This window comes from Dendrobates tinctorius, unplaced genomic scaffold (genome assembly GCF_039654945.1).
Source record: "Dendrobates tinctorius isolate UK_male_01 unplaced genomic scaffold, ASM3965494v1 ptg000688l, whole genome shotgun sequence".
In the NCBI taxonomy this organism is placed as follows: Eukaryota; Metazoa; Chordata; class Amphibia; order Anura; family Dendrobatidae; genus Dendrobates; species Dendrobates tinctorius.
This window is the reverse complement of record NW_027362334.1, coordinates 1-11,957: the sequence shown is the minus strand read 5'-3', so window position 1 is coordinate 11,957 and position 11,957 is coordinate 1. Positions and strand designations below refer to the sequence as shown.

The following is an 11,957-nucleotide window of genomic DNA, read 5'->3' as shown; positions in this document are numbered from 1 at the left end:
GTAGGGACTTTTGGTGGTAGACGCATATGTAACGCGTGACAGTCGAACAATAAAAGATCAAAAGCTCCTGCTTATGAAGATATTGCCGGATCAATCAGGTTCACGTAGCAGTGGCAAGAACATAAGAAACCTCCCCGTCGGGGAATCGAACCCCGGTCTCCCGCGTGACAGGCGGGGATACTCACCACTATACTAACGAGGATTGGCTGCGTCGAAACCTCTGACATCACACTCCGAGAAAGTGCACACGAGGCATGTGAGTGCTCAGAGGATCCACTGTGGGCCCTGCTCATTTTTCCTTTTTTGCACTTTCAGATAAGAGAGGTGAGACTGTGAAGAAAACTGCCATTTTGCCCTCACTGGCCAGAGTCAGTGCTCCTTTGGATGAGAGAAATGGGCCAGCCAGCAGACATCCGAATGATGGCAAAGCTGTCTATAGTGTCTGGGAGATTTAGTCAAACTTTTGCTCGGCTGACAACTATGGCCTCATTCACACAGCGGTTTTTTCTAGGCAGCACACTGACCCTAGAAGGATCTAGTGTCCTTAACAAGGGCGAAGAGATAGTAGAAGTGGTTATTAGCCATTTTTACCCTACATACAGGAGCCTCAATACTGAATAGAAGCAGGAAGTAGCGCAAATAAACTTTGACATCCAGGTACCTTTATAGATGATGTTTGCTCTTATTGGAGTCTTTCTCATCCTTTTTGTTTCCATCTGTTCTAGATGCCATGATAACTTTGGACATGCTCTGCTCATCTCTGCAGACAATTCCCTCTTCTCCGCTCTTCTGCAGGACATGTCGATGGGGTGTCCTTGAATAGCAAGGACACCGTGTAGTTTATCAACAATGACACAAATGTCAACAGCAAAATCCACACCAACTATAGTTAGTAAATGCCTGCTACAGGCTTCAATTAACACCACAACATAGAGACAACTACTTCTGCAAATCAGTTAGGCACACGATTCGAGACGGTAAACACTGTGAGCAAAATGCGGAATCGGAAGAAACCAGCTTCAGCATCGATCTACCTGGGATGAAACTAGTGAACATGACCTCTAAAAAGCTGCTCCTGGCCCGTACGGGGATCGAACCCCGCGACCTTGGCGTTATTAGCACCACGCTCTAACCAACTGAGCTAACCGGCCATGGGTGTGGCATTACGTCCCTGCCGGGAAAAAAATGGAAAGCTGTACGAGCGCGATCCTTTTTTTTTTTTTTTTAGGGGGGGGGGGGGGGGATGGATTTAGCACACATGTAGGGACTTTTGGTGGTAGACGCATATGTAACGCGTGACAGTCGAACAATAAAAGATCAAAAGCTCCTGCTTATGAAGATATTGCCGGATCAATCAGGTTCACGTAGCAGTGGCAAGAACATAAGAAACCTCCCCGTCGGGGAATCGAACCCCGGTCTCCCGCGTGACAGGCGGGGATACTCACCACTATACTAACGAGGATTGGCTGCGTCGAAACCTCTGACATCACACTCCGAGAAAGTGCACACGAGGCATGTGAGTGCTCAGAGGATCCACTGTGGGCCCTGCTCATTTTTCCTTTTTTGCACTTTCAGATAAGAGAGGTGAGACTGTGAAGAAAACTGCCATTTTGCCCTCACTGGCCAGAGTCAGTGCTCCTTTGGATGAGAGAAATGGGCCAGCCAGCAGACATCCGAATGATGGCAAAGCTGTCTATAGTGTCTGGGAGATTTAGTCAAACTTTTGCTCGGCTGACAACTATGGCCTCATTCACACAGCGGTTTTTTCTAGGCAGCACACTGACCCTAGAAGGATCTAGTGTCCTTAACAAGGGCGAAGAGATAGTAGAAGTGGTTATTAGCCATTTTTACCCTACATACAGGAGCCTCAATACTGAATAGAAGCAGGAAGTAGCGCAAATAAACTTTGACATCCAGGTACCTTTATAGATGATGTTTGCTCTTATTGGAGTCTTTCTCATCCTTTTTGTTTCCATCTGTTCTAGATGCCATGATAACTTTGGACATGCTCTGCTCATCTCTGCAGACAATTCCCTCTTCTCCGCTCTTCTGCAGGACATGTCGATGGGGTGTCCTTGAATAGCAAGGACACCGTGTAGTTTATCAACAATGACACAAATGTCAACAGCAAAATCCACACCAACTATAGTTAGTAAATGCCTGCTACAGGCTTCAATTAACACCACAACATAGAGACAACTACTTCTGCAAATCAGTTAGGCACACGATTCGAGACGGTAAACACTGTGAGCAAAATGCGGAATCGGAAGAAACCAGCTTCAGCATCGATCTACCTGGGATGAAACTAGTGAACATGACCTCTAAAAAGCTGCTCCTGGCCCGTACGGGGATCGAACCCGCGACCTTGGCGTTATTAGCACCACGCTCTAACCAACTGAGCTAACCGGCCATGGGTGTGGCATTACGTCCCTGCCGGGAAAAAAATGGAAAGCTGTACGAGCGCGATCCTTTTTTTTTTTTTTTAGGGGGGGGGGGGGGGATGGATTTAGCACACATGTAGGGACTTTTGGTGGTAGACGCATATGTAACGCGTGACAGTCGAACAATAAAAGATCAAAAGCTCCTGCTTATGAAGATATTGCCGGATCAATCAGGTTCACGTAGCAGTGGCAAGAACATAAGAAACCTCCCCGTCGGGGAATCGAACCCCGGTCTCCCGCGTGACAGGCGGGGATACTCACCACTATACTAACGAGGATTGGCTGCGTCGAAACCTCTGACATCACACTCCGAGAAAGTGCACACGAGGCATGTGAGTGCTCAGAGGATCCACTGTGGGCCCTGCTCATTTTCCTTTTTTGCACTTTCAGATAAGAGAGGTGAGACTGTGAAGAAAACTGCCATTTTGCCCTCACTGGCCAGAGTCAGTGCTCCTTTGGATGAGAGAAATGGGCCAGCCAGCAGACATCCGAATGATGGCAAAGCTGTCTATAGTGTCTGGGAGATTTAGTCAAACTTTTGCTCGGCTGACAACTATGGCCTCATTCACACAGCGGTTTTTTCTAGGCAGCACACTGACCCTAGAAGGATCTAGTGTCCTTAACAAGGGCGAAGAGATAGTAGAAGTGGTTATTAGCCATTTTTACCCTACATACAGGAGCCTCAATACTGAATAGAAGCAGGAAGTAGCGCAAATAAACTTTGACATCCAGGTACCTTTATAGATGATGTTTGCTCTTATTGGAGTCTTTCTCATCCTTTTTGTTTCCATCTGTTCTAGATGCCATGATAACTTTGGACATGCTCTGCTCATCTCTGCAGACAATTCCCTCTTCTCCGCTCTTCTGCAGGACATGTCGATGGGGTGTCCTTGAATAGCAAGGACACCGTGTAGTTTATCAACAATGACACAAATGTCAACAGCAAAATCCACACCAACTATAGTTAGTAAATGCCTGCTACAGGCTTCAATTAACACCACAACATAGAGACAACTACTTCTGCAAATCAGTTAGGCACACGATTCGAGACGGTAAACACTGTGAGCAAAATGCGGAATCGGAAGAAACCAGCTTCAGCATCGATCTACCTGGGATGAAACTAGTGAACATGACCTCTAAAAAGCTGCTCCTGGCCCGTACGGGGATCGAACCCGCGACCTTGGCGTTATTAGCACCACGCTCTAACCAACTGAGCTAACCGGCCATGGGTGTGGCATTACGTCCCTGCCGGGAAAAAAATGGAAAGCTGTACGAGCGCGATCCTTTTTTTTTTTTTTAGGGGGGGGGGGGATGGATTTAGCACACATGTAGGGACTTTTGGTGGTAGACGCATATGTAACGCGTGACAGTCGAACAATAAAAGATCAAAAGCTCCTGCTTATGAAGATATTGCCGGATCAATCAGGTTCACGTAGCAGTGGCAAGAACATAAGAAACCTCCCCGTCGGGGAATCGAACCCCGGTCTCCCGCGTGACAGGCGGGGATACTCACCACTATACTAACGAGGATTGGCTGCGTCGAAACCTCTGACATCACACTCCGAGAAAGTGCACACGAGGCATGTGAGTGCTCAGAGGATCCACTGTGGGCCCTGCTCATTTTTCCTTTTTTGCACTTTCAGATAAGAGAGGTGAGACTGTGAAGAAAACTGCCATTTTGCCCTCACTGGCCAGAGTCAGTGCTCCTTTGGATGAGAGAAATGGGCCAGCCAGCAGACATCCGAATGATGGCAAAGCTGTCTATAGTGTCTGGGAGATTTAGTCAAACTTTTGCTCGGCTGACAACTATGGCCTCATTCACACAGCGTTTTTTCTAGGCAGCACACTGACCCTAGAAGGATCTAGTGTCCTTAACAAGGGCGAAGAGATAGTAGAAGTGGTTATTAGCCATTTTTACCCTACATACAGGAGCCTCAATACTGAATAGAAGCAGGAAGTAGCGCAAATAAACTTTGACATCCAGGTACCTTTATAGATGATGTTTGCTCTTATTGGAGTCTTTCTCATCCTTTTTGTTTCCATCTGTTCTAGATGCCATGATAACTTTGGACATGCTCTGCTCATCTCTGCAGACAATTCCCTCTTCTCCGCTCTTCTGCAGGACATGTCGATGGGGTGTCCTTGAATAGCAAGGACACCGTGTAGTTTATCAACAATGACACAAATGTCAACAGCAAAATCCACACCAACTATAGTTAGTAAATGCCTGCTACAGGCTTCAATTAACACCACAACATAGAGACAACTACTTCTGCAAATCAGTTAGGCACACGATTCGAGACGGTAAACACTGTGAGCAAAATGCGGAATCGGAAGAAACCAGCTTCAGCATCGATCTACCTGGGATGAAACTAGTGAACATGACCTCTAAAAAGCTGCTCCTGGCCCGTACGGGGATCGAACCCGCGACCTTGGCGTTATTAGCACCACGCTCTAACCAACTGAGCTAACCGGCCATGGGTGTGGCATTACGTCCCTGCCGGGAAAAAAATGGAAAGCTGTACGAGCGCGATCCTTTTTTTTTTTTTTTAGGGGGGGGGGGGGGGATGGATTTAGCACACATGTAGGGACTTTTGGTGGTAGACGCATATGTAACGCGTGACAGTCGAACAATAAAAGATCAAAAGCTCCTGCTTATGAAGATATTGCCGGATCAATCAGGTTCACGTAGCAGTGGCAAGAACATAAGAAACCTCCCCGTCGGGGAATCGAACCCCGGTCTCCCGCGTGACAGGCGGGGATACTCACCACTATACTAACGAGGATTGGCTGCGTCGAAACCTCTGACATCACACTCCGAGAAAGTGCACACGAGGCATGTGAGTGCTCAGAGGATCCACTGTGGGCCCTGCTCATTTTTCCTTTTTTGCACTTTCAGATAAGAGAGGTGAGACTGTGAAGAAAACTGCCATTTTGCCCTCACTGGCCAGAGTCAGTGCTCCTTTGGATGAGAGAAATGGGCCAGCCAGCAGACATCCGAATGATGGCAAAGCTGTCTATAGTGTCTGGGAGATTTAGTCAAACTTTTGCTCGGCTGACAACTATGGCCTCATTCACACAGCGGTTTTTTCTAGGCAGCACACTGACCCTAGAAGGATCTAGTGTCCTTAACAAGGGCGAAGAGATAGTAGAAGTGGTTATTAGCCATTTTTACCCTACATACAGGAGCCTCAATACTGAATAGAAGCAGGAAGTAGCGCAAATAAACTTTGACATCCAGGTACCTTTATAGATGATGTTTGCTCTTATTGGAGTCTTTCTCATCCTTTTTGTTTCCATCTGTTCTAGATGCCATGATAACTTTGGACATGCTCTGCTCATCTCTGCAGACAATTCCCTCTTCTCCGCTCTTCTGCAGGACATGTCGATGGGGTGTCCTTGAATAGCAAGGACACCGTGTAGTTTATCAACAATGACACAAATGTCAACAGCAAAATCCACACCAACTATAGTTAGTAAATGCCTGCTACAGGCTTCAATTAACACCACAACATAGAGACAACTACTTCTGCAAATCAGTTAGGCACACGATTCGAGACGGTAAACACTGTGAGCAAAATGCGGAATCGGAAGAAACCAGCTTCAGCATCGATCTACCTGGGATGAAACTAGTGAACATGACCTCTAAAAAGCTGCTCCTGGCCCGTACGGGGATCGAACCCGCGACCTTGGCGTTATTAGCACCACGCTCTAACCAACTGAGCTAACCGGCCATGGGTGTGGCATTACGTCCCTGCCGGGAAAAAAATGGAAAGCTGTACGAGCGCGATCCTTTTTTTTTTTTTTTAGGGGGGGGGGGGGGGATGGATTTAGCACACATGTAGGGACTTTTGGTGGTAGACGCATATGTAACGCGTGACAGTCGAACAATAAAAGATCAAAAGCTCCTGCTTATGAAGATATTGCCGGATCAATCAGGTTCACGTAGCAGTGGCAAGAACATAAGAAACCTCCCCGTCGGGGAATCGAACCCCGGTCTCCCGCGTGACAGGCGGGGATACTCACCACTATACTAACGAGGATTGGCTGCGTCGAAACCTCTGACATCACACTCCGAGAAAGTGCACACGAGGCATGTGAGTGCTCAGAGGATCCACTGTGGGCCCTGCTCATTTTTCCTTTTTTGCACTTTCAGATAAGAGAGGTGAGACTGTGAAGAAAACTGCCATTTTGCCCTCACTGGCCAGAGTCAGTGCTCCTTTGGATGAGAGAAATGGGCCAGCCAGCAGACATCCGAATGATGGCAAAGCTGTCTATAGTGTCTGGGAGATTTAGTCAAACTTTTGCTCGGCTGACAACTATGGCCTCATTCACACAGCGGTTTTTTCTAGGCAGCACACTGACCCTAGAAGGATCTAGTGTCCTTAACAAGGGCGAAGAGATAGTAGAAGTGGTTATTAGCCATTTTTACCCTACATACAGGAGCCTCAATACTGAATAGAAGCAGGAAGTAGCGCAAATAAACTTTGACATCCAGGTACCTTTATAGATGATGTTTGCTCTTATTGGAGTCTTTCTCATCCTTTTTGTTTCCATCTGTTCTAGATGCCATGATAACTTTGGACATGCTCTGCTCATCTCTGCAGACAATTCCCTCTTCTCCGCTCTTCTGCAGGACATGTCGATGGGGTGTCCTTGAATAGCAAGGACACCGTGTAGTTTATCAACAATGACACAAATGTCAACAGCAAAATCCACACCAACTATAGTTAGTAAATGCCTGCTACAGGCTTCAATTAACACCACAACATAGAGACAACTACTTCTGCAAATCAGTTAGGCACACGATTCGAGACGGTAAACACTGTGAGCAAAATGCGGAATCGGAAGAAACCAGCTTCAGCATCGATCTACCTGGGATGAAACTAGTGAACATGACCTCTAAAAAGCTGCTCCTGGCCCGTACGGGGATCGAACCCGCGACCTTGGCGTTATTAGCACCACGCTCTAACCAACTGAGCTAACCGGCCATGGGTGTGGCATTACGTCCCTGCCGGGAAAAAAATGGAAAGCTGTACGAGCGCGATCCTTTTTTTTTTTTTTAGGGGGGGGGGGGGGGATGGATTTAGCACACATGTAGGGACTTTTGGTGGTAGACGCATATGTAACGCGTGACAGTCGAACAATAAAAGATCAAAAGCTCCTGCTTATGAAGATATTGCCGGATCAATCAGGTTCACGTAGCAGTGGCAAGAACATAAGAAACCTCCCCGTCGGGGAATCGAACCCCGGTCTCCCGCGTGACAGGCGGGGATACTCACCACTATACTAACGAGGATTGGCTGCGTCGAAACCTCTGACATCACACTCCGAGAAAGTGCACACGAGGCATGTGAGTGCTCAGAGGATCCACTGTGGGCCCTGCTCATTTTTCCTTTTTTGCACTTTCAGATAAGAGAGGTGAGACTGTGAAGAAAACTGCCATTTTGCCCTCACTGGCCAGAGTCAGTGCTCCTTTGGATGAGAGAAATGGGCCAGCCAGCAGACATCCGAATGATGGCAAAGCTGTCTATAGTGTCTGGGAGATTTAGTCAAACTTTTGCTCGGCTGACAACTATGGCCTCATTCACACAGCGGTTTTTTCTAGGCAGCACACTGACCCTAGAAGGATCTAGTGTCCTTAACAAGGGCGAAGAGATAGTAGAAGTGGTTATTAGCCATTTTTACCCTACATACAGGAGCCTCAATACTGAATAGAAGCAGGAAGTAGCGCAAATAAACTTGACATCCAGGTACCTTTATAGATGATGTTTGCTCTTATTGGAGTCTTTCTCATCCTTTTTGTTTCCATCTGTTCTAGATGCCATGATAACTTTGGACATGCTCTGCTCATCTCTGCAGACAATTCCCTCTTCTCCGCTCTTCTGCAGGACATGTCGATGGGGTGTCCTTGAATAGCAAGGACACCGTGTAGTTTATCAACAATGACACAAATGTCAACAGCAAAATCCACACCAACTATAGTTAGTAAATGCCTGCTACAGGCTTCAATTAACACCACAACATAGAGACAACTACTTCTGCAAATCAGTTAGGCACACGATTCGAGACGGTAAACACTGTGAGCAAAATGCGGAATCGGAAGAAACCAGCTTCAGCATCGATCTACCTGGGATGAAACTAGTGAACATGACCTCTAAAAAGCTGCTCCTGGCCCGTACGGGGATCGAACCCGCGACCTTGGCGTTATTAGCACCACGCTCTAACCAACTGAGCTAACCGGCCATGGTGTGGCATTACGTCCCTGCCGGGAAAAAATGGAAAGCTGTACGAGCGCGATCCTTTTTTTTTTTTTTTAGGGGGGGGGGGATGGATTTAGCACACATGTAGGGACTTTTGGTGGTAGACGCATATGTAACGCGTGACAGTCGAACAATAAAAGATCAAAAGCTCCTGCTTATGAAGATATTGCCGGATCAATCAGGTTCACGTAGCAGTGGCAAGAACATAAGAAACCTCCCCGTCGGGGAATCGAACCCCGGTCTCCCGCGTGACAGGCGGGGATACTCACCACTATACTAACGAGGATTGGCTGCGTCGAAACCTCTGACATCACACTCCGAGAAAGTGCACACGAGGCATGTGAGTGCTCAGAGGATCCACTGTGGGCCCTGCTCATTTTTCCTTTTTTGCACTTTCAGATAAGAGAGGTGAGACTGTGAAGAAAACTGCCATTTTGCCCTCACTGGCCAGAGTCAGTGCTCCTTTGGATGAGAGAAATGGGCCAGCCAGCAGACATCCGAATGATGGCAAAGCTGTCTATAGTGTCTGGGAGATTTAGTCAAACTTTTGCTCGGCTGACAACTATGGCCTCATTCACACAGCGGTTTTTTTCTAGGCAGCACACTGACCCTAGAAGGATCTAGTGTCCTTAACAAGGGCGAAGAGATAGTAGAAGTGGTTATTAGCCATTTTTACCCTACATACAGGAGCCTCAATACTGAATAGAAGCAGGAAGTAGCGCAAATAAACTTTGACATCCAGGTACCTTTATAGATGATGTTTGCTCTTATTGGAGTCTTTCTCATCCTTTTTGTTTCCATCTGTTCTAGATGCCATGATAACTTTGGACATGCTCTGCTCATCTCTGCAGACAATTCCCTCTTCTCCGCTCTTCTGCAGGACATGTCGATGGGGTGTCCTTGAATAGCAAGGACACCGTGTAGTTTATCAACAATGACACAAATGTCAACAGCAAAATCCACACCAACTATAGTTAGTAAATGCCTGCTACAGGCTTCAATTAACACCACAACATAGAGACAACTACTTCTGCAAATCAGTTAGGCACACGATTCGAGACGGTAAACACTGTGAGCAAAATGCGGAATCGGAAGAAACCAGCTTCAGCATCGATCTACCTGGGATGAAACTAGTGAACATGACCTCTAAAAAGCTGCTCCTGGCCCGTACGGGGATCGAACCCGCGACCTTGGCGTTATTAGCACCACGCTCTAACCAACTGAGCTAACCGGCCATGGGTGTGGCATTACGTCCCTGCCGGGAAAAAAATGGAAAGCTGTACGAGCGCGATCCTTTTTTTTTTTTTTTTAGGGGGGGGGGGGGATGGATTTAGCACACATGTAGGGACTTTTGGTGGTTAGACGCATATGTAACGCGTGACAGTCGAACAATAAAAGATCAAAAGCTCCTGCTTATGAAGATATTGCCGGATCAATCAGGTTCACGTAGCAGTGGCAAGAACATAAGAAACCTCCCCGTCGGGGAATCGAACCCCGGTCTCCCGCGTGACAGGCGGGGATACTCACCACTATACTAACGAGGATTGGCTGCGTCGAAACCTCTGACATCACACTCCGAGAAAGTGCACACGAGGCATGTGAGTGCTCAGAGGATCCACTGTGGGCCCTGCTCATTTTTCCTTTTTTGCACTTTCAGATAAGAGAGGTGAGACTGTGAAGAAAACTGCCATTTTGCCCTCACTGGCCAGAGTCAGTGCTCCTTTGGATGAGAGAAATGGGCCAGCCAGCAGACATCCGAATGATGGCAAAGCTGTCTATAGTGTCTGGGAGATTTAGTCAAACTTTTGCTCGGCTGACAACTATGGCCTCATTCACACAGCGGTTTTTTCTAGGCAGCACACTGACCCTAGAAGGATCTAGTGTCCTTAACAAGGGCGAAGAGATAGTAGAAGTGGTTATTAGCCATTTTTACCCTACATACAGGAGCCTCAATACTGAATAGAAGCAGGAAGTAGCGCAAATAAACTTTGACATCCAGGTACCTTTATAGATGATGTTTGCTCTTATTGGAGTCTTTCTCATCCTTTTTGTTTCCATCTGTTCTAGATGCCATGATAACTTTGGACATGCTCTGCTCATCTCTGCAGACAATTCCCTCTTCTCCGCTCTTCTGCAGGACATGTCGATGGGGTGTCCTTGAATAGCAAGGACACCGTGTAGTTTATCAACAATGACACAAATGTCAACAGCAAAATCCACACCAACTATAGTTAGTAAATGCCTGCTACAGGCTTCAATTAACACCACAACATAGAGACAACTACTTCTGCAAATCAGTTAGGCACACGATTCGAGACGGTAAACACTGTGAGCAAAATGCGGAATCGGAAGAAACCAGCTTCAGCATCGATCTACCTGGGATGAAACTAGTGAACATGACCTCTAAAAAGCTGCTCCTGGCCCGTACGGGGATCGAACCCGCGACCTTGGCGTTATTAGCACCACGCTCTAACCAACTGAGCTAACCGGCCATGGGTGTGGCATTACGTCCCTGCCGGGAAAAAAATGGAAAGCTGTACGAGCGCGATCCTTTTTTTTTTTTTTTAGGGGGGGGGGGGGGGGATGGATTTAGCACACATGTAGGGACTTTTGGTGGTAGACGCATATGTAACGCGTGACAGTCGAACAATAAAAGATCAAAAGCTCCTGCTTATGAAGATATTGCCGGATCAATCAGGTTCACGTAGCAGTGGCAAGAACATAAGAAACCTCCCCGTCGGGGAATCGAACCCCGGTCTCCCGCGTGACAGGCGGGGATACTCACCACTATACTAACGAGGATTGGCTGCGTCGAAACCTCTGACATCACACTCCGAGAAAGTGCACACGAGGCATGTGAGTGCTCAGAGGATCCACTGTGGGCCCTGCTCATTTTTCCTTTTTTGCACTTTCAGATAAGAGAGGTGAGACTGTGAAGAAAACTGCCATTTTGCCCTCACTGGCCAGAGTCAGTGCTCCTTTGGATGAGAGAAATGGGCCAGCCAGCAGACATCCGAATGATGGCAAAGCTGTCTATAGTGTCTGGGAGATTTAGTCAAACTTTTGCTCGGCTGACAACTATGGCCTCATTCACACAGCGGTTTTTTCTAGGCAGCACACTGACCCTAGAAGGATCTAGTGTCCTTAACAAGGGCGAAGAGATAGTAGAAGTGGTTATTAGCCATTTTTACCCTACATACAGGAGCCTCAATACTGAATAGAAGCAGGAAGTAGCGCAAATAAACTTTGACAT

At 47.2% G+C, this 11,957-nt stretch overlaps 19 non-coding genes across 19 annotated transcripts; all 19 read right to left on the bottom strand.

The window, feature by feature from the left end:
• Positions 1-130: 130 nt before the first annotated feature.
• On the bottom strand, positions 131-202 carry TRNAD-GUC (transfer RNA aspartic acid (anticodon GUC)). The gene has a single exon. It is a non-coding gene; the product is annotated as a tRNA-Asp (tRNA).
• An 874-nt stretch (positions 203-1,076) lies between these two features.
• Positions 1,077-1,151, bottom strand: TRNAI-AAU (transfer RNA isoleucine (anticodon AAU)). The gene has a single exon. It is a non-coding gene; the product is annotated as a tRNA-Ile (tRNA).
• Positions 1,152-1,390: 239 nt separating this feature from the next.
• TRNAD-GUC (transfer RNA aspartic acid (anticodon GUC)) lies at positions 1,391-1,462 on the bottom strand. The gene has a single exon. It is a non-coding gene; the product is annotated as a tRNA-Asp (tRNA).
• Positions 1,463-2,336: 874 nt separating this feature from the next.
• TRNAI-AAU (transfer RNA isoleucine (anticodon AAU)) lies at positions 2,337-2,410 on the bottom strand. The gene has a single exon. It is a non-coding gene; the product is annotated as a tRNA-Ile (tRNA).
• Positions 2,411-2,647: 237 nt separating this feature from the next.
• Positions 2,648-2,719, bottom strand: TRNAD-GUC (transfer RNA aspartic acid (anticodon GUC)). Its single transcript has one exon. It is a non-coding gene; the product is annotated as a tRNA-Asp (tRNA).
• An 873-nt stretch (positions 2,720-3,592) lies between these two features.
• On the bottom strand, positions 3,593-3,666 carry TRNAI-AAU (transfer RNA isoleucine (anticodon AAU)). The gene has a single exon. It is a non-coding gene; the product is annotated as a tRNA-Ile (tRNA).
• Positions 3,667-3,899: 233 nt separating this feature from the next.
• On the bottom strand, positions 3,900-3,971 carry TRNAD-GUC (transfer RNA aspartic acid (anticodon GUC)). The gene has a single exon. It is a non-coding gene; the product is annotated as a tRNA-Asp (tRNA).
• Positions 3,972-4,844: 873 nt separating this feature from the next.
• Positions 4,845-4,918, bottom strand: TRNAI-AAU (transfer RNA isoleucine (anticodon AAU)). Its single transcript has one exon. It is a non-coding gene; the product is annotated as a tRNA-Ile (tRNA).
• A 237-nt stretch (positions 4,919-5,155) lies between these two features.
• On the bottom strand, positions 5,156-5,227 carry TRNAD-GUC (transfer RNA aspartic acid (anticodon GUC)). Its single transcript has one exon. It is a non-coding gene; the product is annotated as a tRNA-Asp (tRNA).
• An 874-nt stretch (positions 5,228-6,101) lies between these two features.
• Positions 6,102-6,175, bottom strand: TRNAI-AAU (transfer RNA isoleucine (anticodon AAU)). The gene has a single exon. It is a non-coding gene; the product is annotated as a tRNA-Ile (tRNA).
• A 237-nt stretch (positions 6,176-6,412) lies between these two features.
• On the bottom strand, positions 6,413-6,484 carry TRNAD-GUC (transfer RNA aspartic acid (anticodon GUC)). Its single transcript has one exon. It is a non-coding gene; the product is annotated as a tRNA-Asp (tRNA).
• Positions 6,485-7,358: 874 nt separating this feature from the next.
• On the bottom strand, positions 7,359-7,432 carry TRNAI-AAU (transfer RNA isoleucine (anticodon AAU)). The gene has a single exon. It is a non-coding gene; the product is annotated as a tRNA-Ile (tRNA).
• Positions 7,433-7,668: 236 nt separating this feature from the next.
• TRNAD-GUC (transfer RNA aspartic acid (anticodon GUC)) lies at positions 7,669-7,740 on the bottom strand. Its single transcript has one exon. It is a non-coding gene; the product is annotated as a tRNA-Asp (tRNA).
• Positions 7,741-8,613: 873 nt separating this feature from the next.
• Positions 8,614-8,687, bottom strand: TRNAI-AAU (transfer RNA isoleucine (anticodon AAU)). Its single transcript has one exon. It is a non-coding gene; the product is annotated as a tRNA-Ile (tRNA).
• Positions 8,688-8,918: 231 nt separating this feature from the next.
• TRNAD-GUC (transfer RNA aspartic acid (anticodon GUC)) lies at positions 8,919-8,990 on the bottom strand. Its single transcript has one exon. It is a non-coding gene; the product is annotated as a tRNA-Asp (tRNA).
• Positions 8,991-9,865: 875 nt separating this feature from the next.
• On the bottom strand, positions 9,866-9,939 carry TRNAI-AAU (transfer RNA isoleucine (anticodon AAU)). Its single transcript has one exon. It is a non-coding gene; the product is annotated as a tRNA-Ile (tRNA).
• A 237-nt stretch (positions 9,940-10,176) lies between these two features.
• On the bottom strand, positions 10,177-10,248 carry TRNAD-GUC (transfer RNA aspartic acid (anticodon GUC)). Its single transcript has one exon. It is a non-coding gene; the product is annotated as a tRNA-Asp (tRNA).
• An 874-nt stretch (positions 10,249-11,122) lies between these two features.
• Positions 11,123-11,196, bottom strand: TRNAI-AAU (transfer RNA isoleucine (anticodon AAU)). Its single transcript has one exon. It is a non-coding gene; the product is annotated as a tRNA-Ile (tRNA).
• A 238-nt stretch (positions 11,197-11,434) lies between these two features.
• On the bottom strand, positions 11,435-11,506 carry TRNAD-GUC (transfer RNA aspartic acid (anticodon GUC)). Its single transcript has one exon. It is a non-coding gene; the product is annotated as a tRNA-Asp (tRNA).
• Between the last annotated feature and the right edge of the window lie 451 nt (positions 11,507-11,957).